The sequence below is a fragment of the Tasmannia lanceolata genome, unplaced genomic scaffold (assembly GCF_043159265.1).
Source record: "Tasmannia lanceolata isolate RefF3 unplaced genomic scaffold, GAP_Taslan_0.1 ptg000037l, whole genome shotgun sequence".
NCBI lineage: Eukaryota > Viridiplantae > Streptophyta > Magnoliopsida > Canellales > Winteraceae > Tasmannia > Tasmannia lanceolata.
In genome coordinates, this window is record NW_027518714.1 from 9420847 (window position 1) to 9430603 (window position 9757).

A 9757-nucleotide genomic window follows, 5' to 3' on the forward strand; every position below is an offset into this window, starting at 1 on the left:
TGCTGATCGGAACTGACCGTCTGAAGCCGGTCAACTCTGACCTGTTCGGGTTTTCCGAAGAAGTTGTCAAAGTTGAAGGGCAGATCGAGCTTCCAGTTCTTATCGGGGAGCCGCCCTGCCAGTCCTTCGCCATTGTGAACTTCTTGGTGGTAAGGGCCAAGTCGGCCTACAATGCTATCCTGGGACGCCCCGGCCAGAATCTCCTCCGAGCTGTTCCCTCCGCCTATCATCAGAAGATGAAGTTCACTACACCAGGAGGTGTAGGGGTTCTCAGAGGGGATCAGCCCCAGTTGAGGCGGTGCTATGTAGCGGCACTGAAAGGGAAGAATGCGTCCCTTTGTACAGCGATGACTACCTGAGGGTTGTCCAGATCGGCTCTGCCCTGTCAGAGGCCGCGCAGCAAGATCTTGCTCAGTTCCTCATAGCCAATGCTTGAAGGCCTGTAAAGAATCTCTGTAATTAAATTTCAAAGAGAAATAAAGTGGAGTTGTCACTAAACAGTGTCCCTCATTTTTGAGTCACTAATATATGCCAGCTCCTCCAATCAAAGACTCTAAGTGTTTGCAGACTTAGCTCTCAGCCTAAGTATTTGCAGACTTAGAGAACGGCAGTGGTGCACTCCGGCGCGTCCAATTTGGTGTGGAGATCAGTTCCAACCATGGACCCGCCCTAGTGGAAAACCACCTCAAAGACCTGTCCGGCCTGGCCGTCCATAGCCTAAGCCGGACAGGATATGGCGCAATCGCTAGACGCCAAAACACCTGCCCGGCCTGGCCGTCCATCGCCTTAGCCGGACAGGTATGGCGCAATCGCTAGACGCCAAAAGACTCTAAGTGTTTGCAGACTTAGCTCTCAGCCTAAGTGTTTGCAGACTTAGAGAGCGGCAGTGGTGCACTCCGGCGCGTCCAATTTGGTGTGGAGATCAGTTCCAACCATGGACCCGCCCTAGTGGAAAACCACCTTGAAGATTCTAAGTGTTTGCAGACTTAGCTCTCAGTCTAAGTGTTTGCAGACTTAGACCTCCTCAGCTCAGCTCTAAGTGTTTGCAGTGTTTGCAGACTTAGACCTCTGCAGCTCAGCGGTGGTACACTCCGGCACGTCCGCAATGGCTTGGAAATCAGTTCCAACCAAGGACCCGCCCCAGTGGAAAACCACCTTGAAGATTCTAAGTGTTTGTAGACTTAGCTCTCAGTCTAAGTGTTTGCAGACTTAGACCTCCTCAGCTCAGCTTTAAGTGTTTGCAGTGTTTGCAGACTTAGACCTCTGCAGCTCAGCGGTGGTACACTCCGGCACGTCCGCAATGGCTTAGAGATCAGTTCCAACCAAGGACCCGCCCCAGTGGAAACCCACCTTGAAGATTCTAAGTGTTTGCAGACTTAGCTCTCAGCCTAAGTGTTTGCAGACTTAGAGAGCGGCGGTGGTACACTCCGGCACGTCCGCAATGGCTTGGAGACCAGTTTCGGCCAAGGACACCCAGTGAAAAACCACCTTATAAAGCCCAAGTTCTGAAGACTTGGATTCAAGCAGTGGTTCACTCCGGTCCGTCCCGAAATGGCTTGGAACCCAATTCCGGCCAGGGACCACCCGTGGAAAACCACCTGAAATCCGAGTTCAGAAAAATGGGATCCTGCATTGGTGGTTCACCTCGGTTCGCCTCTAAATGGCTGTGAGCCAACTCCTGGCCAGGAGAGTACGGGGGCCAAAAACCACCCACAATGAAATCCAAGTTCTTAAACTGGGGTTAAGGAGCCGCTTGGTTCACTCCGGTACAATACTATGGCCGGACAGGATATTTTTCCTGGTCATCTCGGGCCGACCAGAAAATGAGGTCATCTCAGGCCGACCAGAAAATGAGGTCATCTCAGGCCGACCAGAAAATCTGGTCATCTGAAGAAGACAAAAGACCTGCCCGGCCTGGCCGTCCAGCGCCTTAGCCGGACAGGATATGACGCGTTCGCTAGAAGACAAAAGACCTGCCCGGCATGGCCGTCCACAGCCTAAGCCGGACAGGATATGACGCGTTCGCTAGAAGACAAAAGACCTGCCCGGCATGGCCGTCCACAGCATAAGCCGGACAGGATATGGCGCAATCACTAGGCGACAAAATACCTTCCCGGCCTGGCCGTCCACAGCCTAAGCCGGACAGGGTATGACGCGTTCGCTAGAAGACAAAAGACCTGCCCGGCATGGCCGTCCACAGCCTAAGCCGGACAGGATATGACGCGTTCGCTAGAAGACAAAAGACCTGCCCGGCCTGGCCGTCCAGAGCCTAAGCCGGACAGGATATGACGCAATCGCTAGGAGACAAAAGACCTGCCCGGCCTGGCCGTCCACAGCCTAAGCCGGACAGGATATGACGAGTTCGCTAGAAGACAAAAGACCTGCCCGGCCTGGCCGTCCAGAGCCTAAGCCGGACAGGATATAGCGCAATCGCTAGGCGACAAAAGACCTGCCCGGCCTGGCCGTCTAGAGCCTTAGCCGGACAGGATATGACGTGTCCGCTAGAAGACAAAATTATGCCCGGCAGAGCCGCCAGAAGGCTTAGCCGGACAGGATATGGCACAATCGCTAAACGCCAAAAGACCTGCCCGGCCTGGCCGTCCAGCGCCTTAGCCGGAGCCGGACAGGATATGGCGCACTCGCTAAACGCCAAAAGACCTGCCCGGCCTGGCCGTCCAGCGCCTTAGTCGGAGCCGGACAGGATATGGCGCACTCGCTAAACGCCAAAAGACCTGCCCGGCCTGGCCGTCCAGCGCCTTAGCCGGAGCCGGACAGGATATGGCGCAATTGCTAAACGCCAAAAGACCTGCCCGGCCTGGCCATCCAGCGCCTTAACCGGACAGGATATGGCGCAATCACTAGGCGACAGAGGACCTGTCCAGCCTAGCCGCCCCGTCCAGGAGATCTGTCCGGCCATGACGCCCAGGAGGTTTGGCCGGCCAGACTTCTGGTTCAAATTTCGACCGGACTGGATCGCCCAGAGGCTCCTGTCCGGCCGTACTCCTTCAGGCCAAGTTTCAAGGCCGGACCAGGCCGCCCAGAGGCCCCTGTCCGGCCGCGGTTTCTCCTGGCCCAGTCTGAGGCCGGCCTCAGCTGCCCAGAGGCCTTAAGGTCGGCCGGATGTTGTTTTAACCCTCTATTTGCTTCCCCTAGCCGCTGTCACGACTCGGAGAACCAGGGGGCAACTGATGGGGTCCAAAATCTGCAACCAATCGGCTGTTGACACGTGGCCCTCACAGGGACCACTGCAAAGCCAACACCTGTCCCTGCTAGGTATGACACCTGGACCAATCGGGGACTTCCACCTGCCCCTCCTAGGTATGAGACCTGGTCCATACAGGGGCTACCACCTGTCCTGGACAGGTAGCTCAGAACCACTATAAATAGCCTTCACTTGTGCTAAGGTGAGGGATCTGAGAACAAAACCCTAAGCTTTTTGCTCTGACATTGCTCTGCACTCCTGCTCATACTGACTTGAGTGTCGAAGCGCCCGTCCGGAGCACCACTCCGGGTTGGTCTTCTGACCCTTTGTATCCTTGTCTGTGCCCTTGTGCAGCGCAGGACTCCATTGGCCCTTCAGCTGTGGCTTGCCAGATCAGCCCTTCCGGCCCTACCATAACCTGTTACCAATTTTAGACCTAACAAGCATATAAGAAAAACATAACAAAGATATTTTAGTACTATAACAAAATATAATCATATCTCGAACACTCTGTCAGAAAAAAAAAATTGAATGTAGAGACTTTATTAGTCACAACATTAGGCACAAGAGACAAAAATAAATGGAAGATGCATAATAATGCAATACAGACTCAGGAAGGAAATAAAAAATCTCCAGGTCAGACCTGCCAACCCAGCAAAACTCATCGGCCTCACTGTTGACCGCCCTTCTAACATGACGAAAGGATGCAATGCAATATTCCCCACAAGATCATGAATCTCATCCATCAAGTCCGCAAACCTAGAATGTGGATGACTACCAGAATCTCCCTCCACAACCAAAGTGGCCATCTGATTGATTAAGGGTTGTCTAAGTCCCACATGAGACACTCCAACGGGTCCACATCATTTGTCTATTTAGAGTTGTGAGCAAAGGATCCATTGACAAGACCTAGAGGGACGTTGGCACTGCGAATGCCAGTTTGGCGAAGCGTTGAGTTGTTTACCCATTAAAGCGGTGTGCAGCCTAGGTTCAGATTATCGTTAGATAGTTTGGTCCACGAAAATTAATAAAGAATTGGTTTGGGTATTCAAGATTCGAAAAGATTGATCTAGTTTGAACCATTGGAATGAATTCTTGTTGTCATTTTCATACCCCAAGGGATCATCTATTCCATTTCAATGGACAACAAGTTCTTCATTGCCCAAAATAAAAAGCCGTTTACAATAGCAAAGCAGAATAAATTTGCCAAGAAATGCAAAACAATATGGATATGATCTTCATTGTAAGTCGATGGCTCTCCTAAGGTTTTGTCACATGGGATTATCGGGGAAGAGAATCAAGTTGGCCCTCAACAGCTTGCTGCACTATCTCCCTTCAACCCTTTGAGCCAAATGGCCACACTTAATGAGTCCTTAATCACAATTAGAAAGGAAATTTTTGAAAACAGTTAGGATTAAGGTTGCAAACAGTGAAGGCAAATGAAAAGTAATCTCTCTACAAGACCCGAAATTTGGTATCTCTCTCTCTCTGCTTCGTTTTCATTTTTTTCACTCTTATTGCTAATTTCTGCATCTCAGTACATGGTGGAGCCTATCATTTAAACCTGATACTATGATGAGTGGGGCCAACAATTTATAACCATGCCTAGCATGGGTGGGGCATAGGTGTGGGGCCCACCATTTTACACCTCATGTTACGGATGGGATGCGGGCACAACGTTACACCTCGTATTTTCGTGACGTGGATCCCACCATTTTACCCCATCAGTAGCATGGGTCCGGAATATTAGTCATTATGAATTTATGATTTGCTAGGCAATTTTGCTAATCACTTTTTCGGGAGACATCATAGGCTTACTTTTTAACAGTTTTTGTATTTAATTCATCTGAGGTGGCTGTTGTCTCCTGCAAAACTGAGCCGCGAAATGGACTTCTTTAAAATTGCCTAGCAAATCCCAAAATTTCCTACCTTTTTTTACACCCTATTCAATTTTTATTTAGATGGAGCTTCACTTTATGATGATATCCCTCCAAATTCACCATGATCATATCATCTCCCTCTAAGTCATGGAAAGAAGAAAAAAAATCTTGTCCGAGTGCAATCTTAATAACAAGAAAAATAGGGAAATGATATGCGTATAAGCTTATGGTTAATTTAGAAGAATATCATCATAATTCATAAGTTGAGGGTCGTAAAGAAAAAATTGAAGAGGGCTGGTTCATGTTATTGCTTTTTCTTTAGATAGATTTTTAATTTCCAAACTTTTCCCCAAAATTCTTGAAATCTAAACAGGTCCTACTTTAAAAATACCACCTTTTAAAATGGTTAAATGTTTATTTTTATTTTTGCTAGTTATTAGAGCTACTATAATAAATGTGTCTAGATGTCGGATGGTTTGAACAATCATAAAGATCAACTTTAAATCCCCGATGGGACATGTATATGCAATTGAGTGCAGAATCCTCATGAGTTGACCCACATGGTCTTTGGTCCCATGCTAAAGAGACAATCCCATATATAAGATTAAGCCTACCAAAATAAACACTCTAGATACTCTTGGGAGACACCTAACAAATCAAGATAAGATGATCCGATCAAGGTAGTACCAATAGGTCCAATAGCAATATACCAGATTTTTGTCTATAAGTTGGATCGTGGGCTTGATCGCTTATTTGGCATGCTAATCATTTTTTTAGGGGGGGAAGATTATCTTGTAATGCCCCCAGAATACCTTAGAAATGCAATATAGGCTGGGCAGTCAGGCTCCAGTTAGGGGTGCAACTTAGGCCAGGCTCAACCTGAACCCGACAGGTTCAACCCAATTTCTGCTTGAATTGGGTTGGGAAAAAACAATCGATTTAATGTCGGGCTGGACTTGGGTACCCAAGCTCATTCTCTGATTTCATTGAGATTTTCAAAATCTTATAATTTATTTATTTTATTATCTATTTTTGCCCAGGCCAACCCAACCCGACCCATCCCGGCCGGAGTTACACCCCTACCTCTAGTCTACATTTGTCCAAACAGATCCGGGTGATGGCTTTTGCGTTTTGGTTCATAATTTCTTATGAAGCACAAGCCACACTGCGACAGAAGCATGTTCGAGTCAAAATTTTAAAAACCCGTTCACACTCCTCTGTCAATTTTCAAACTTTGTTACCGTTTATGACATTTTTCAAAGAGACGAAACGCCTTGGTTTTAGTGTATCAAAGTCTATGTAAAAGTGGGACCCATTTTGTTGATGATCTAAACCATTCATAAATCTTGCAATCCAACGATCGTTACCCTCTGATTTATATTTCTTTTCAAAAGGTTTGTTAGAAAACGAAAAAAAGTCTCATTTTCCTCGGTAAGAGGATTAGATAGTCCGACATGAGAGATTTTTAGCGCGTGACCCACAACAATCGTATTATCTTGTGTGTTGAAGTATAACTGATTAAATAACAACAACTCTAAGAGCTTGAGCTTTTTGAGTAATTGATTGTTTCGCATGGTACCATAGCTATTGACTCACGGCAAGTCCTGGGTTCTAAACCCAACAACTATTGAGGGGCCTATTTCGTAGGATTATCAAAACCGTTCAAAACATGTCCCACAGCATAAATAGGTTGAACTCCTTAAATCAACTCCATAGGATGATCTTAATCCTACAATCTACAAAGGTTTCTATAACGTGTAGTCCCTCTTCAAATCGGAGGGTTAGGATCATCCTGTGTTGATGATACAAGGGGTAAAACTTATTAACATTGTGGCCCAACAATTGAATGGTTTGGATCATCCTACGAAGTGGGGCCGCACAATACTTTTTGAAAAATAAGGGTACAACCTATTTACGTTGTTGTCGCCCAACAAATGGATCATCCTATGAGGTGGACTGCATAGTACTTTTTGAAAAATAATGGATTTCGCGTATAAAATCTCAAGATAATGAGATCAATATTGCATATATATATGCCATAAAATCCAAGTCAAACCCACTTCATTTCTCCTTTTTTTTTAAAAGATCACCAACTTAAATGCAATTCCCCGTGAATATTAAAAACATTTCACTCACCACGTCCATCCCTTCTCTCTTAGCACTAGATTGATAGATTCCCGTTATAAGATATAAAACTTACAGTTTAAAAGCTGGTGATTTTGAATTTGCCAGCTTCACCTTCCTTCAGATTAAAGTGATTTTAAGGCAAGATGAGACCCACAAGTGGATGATCAGGATCACATACATTATGGACCCACTGCCACAAGTAGAGTGATGGGTCCATGAATATTGTTAGCCATCACAAATCTGGCCAATTGTTCTTGGCCCCACTCACATCGGATGATTTAGGCCTTTGATCAAGCACAATGAAAAACATTTGTTTAAGATGTCTTTAAACCATTGAATTTTGCAGCCCCCTCAATATATTTCAAGTGTTTCTGGGAAATGAAATTACATTTTTCAAGGCATCTGTATCAATTTTAGAGGCAAGACTTCAATCCCTGGTCTAAAGGCATGGTGGATTTCATGATTTTTCCCAAAATAGCAAGTGAGGAAAATATTTTCCCAACAATATTCTTATTAAGTGCAAGTCACGGAAGCCTCGCTTCTTGGGCTAACGCACAACGGCCTTTCCAACTTTTATGTGAAAAATATAAAACAGGGTAGCCTATGAAATGACGAAAATACCCTTTGATGTATGGATTCCTTTTCATATACGTCTACTTCACACCCTGATTCTGATAGAGACACCCATCACCCTAAAAGGACATGGTGTCTAGGGAAATGATATCAGCACAAGCATATTTTGATAGTTTCACTCACCTATCTTGTCTTTTATTATTTAAAGAGCTGTCAAGGGTTGTTACAGTTCTCAAAAAGCTCTTTTTTCCCCCTTTGATAGGTAAGCTGGGGTTTGGCAACAAGACCCTCACCAGCAAATTAATAAGTCCCAAAAAGCTCTTACAAACCAATTAATGAGGAAAAGACAAGCTGCATTTGTGCAATTATTTAAGTATGGTTGTGCTGTTATCCTTTTATATACTGGGCCTTTTGTTTTCTAAAGAACATACACGCCTTGATTTGAAGGGTTAGGATCATCCACAAATGAATGAATGATTTCGATCATTGAAAAAGTGGTCCTTACTTTTCTTTAGATAAATAGGGGGAAATAATAAAATCCGCTACCTTTTCTTCCCGGGCCAGCAGGGTGGGCTGTCTGTGGAAGAAAAGAGGCCGAATTTATCACTTGAGCCTTATCTTCATTGAGGACCAATCTTGATCCAAAATTTCCATTTTTAAAAAACTTTTATATCATTTTAATTCATCTTCTTTGTTGTTCATTTAATTTATCAGTTGCTCTTAATGAGAATTACTGTTTTACTAATCTGATTTCTTAGCCCGTCTTTTCTAACTTTCTTTCACCATTCTTTCACTCAGTGCATCACACGATTGGTCCCACTAGTATATATGTAAAGCTGAATGTCGCACAATGTGGCCGTGCCACGTGGCCCTCCCTCTGTATCCAGTTTTCTTTCCAAAAATCTCTCCGTCTATATCCAGGCACTCCCTCTAAATCCAGTTTTAAGCTGAATGTCACACAACGTGGCCCTCCCTCTATATCTTTTGTATCCTATAATTTCTTAAATAGTAAACCAGAGTCCCGAAATATCCATCTTATTCTAAAGTAACAATATTGAGAAAGAAAGTAGATTAGATTAGTTTCCTAATAAATTTGGGATTAATTTCCTAACAAATCTGGATACCTTTCTACCTATGTTCGAAGTCTATAAAAGGCATGCATATCTTTCCTATCCTATTTCTCTATATCATTGTTGTCTTAGATATTTCTGATTTCAGCTTCAATTTTTCTTATTTAATTTTATGAATTCTTAGATAAAACTATAGCCTTTTTTCTCTGATAGAGATGTGGAGTACAGCCTTACCATATGATGCCAACCAAAGCACTCCCGTGAAGATTTCCATGTGATGGAGATCATACAACTAATTCCTCTCTCTCTCTCTCTCTCTCTCTCTCAAACCAGATTGGATAAATCCTACTTGGCATCCTGCTCCAAAGAAACCTCCTCTAAAATATCAAAATTCTGATGATAGCAATCTCAACCGAATCTGTAGGATAACACGAATACCATGAGAATCAGTGTTTAAAAACTCTTTGACACGACAAGGAACTCGCCCGAGTGGATAAGGATTTTTCTTGGCCGCGTTCCGCGTCGCACACATCCGCGTTCCGCATTTTGCCCTTTAGAGTCAATAAAATCTCATTTGACTCTCCCAAGTTATGACCGCATTGACCGCGTCAACTGCGTCCTTGGCTGTGTCAGCGCCGAGTTGACAAGAATTTTTTTTGTCCGCATTCCGCGTCACATCCGCATTTTTAAACACTGATGAGAATTGCAGAGAACCTCAACACGGGCCTGTGCACATGACATTAGCATGATCCATACCATTGAGTTCTCAATCTCAATCCAGGGCCTACGTGATGAACGATTCAAATCATGCTGACTACATGTTCGTGGGCCAAGTCATGCTTCTAATTCTGTTTTTTCTTTTCTTTTCTTTTCTTGATAACAAGTTGTTTCTTGTTGTTTTGATG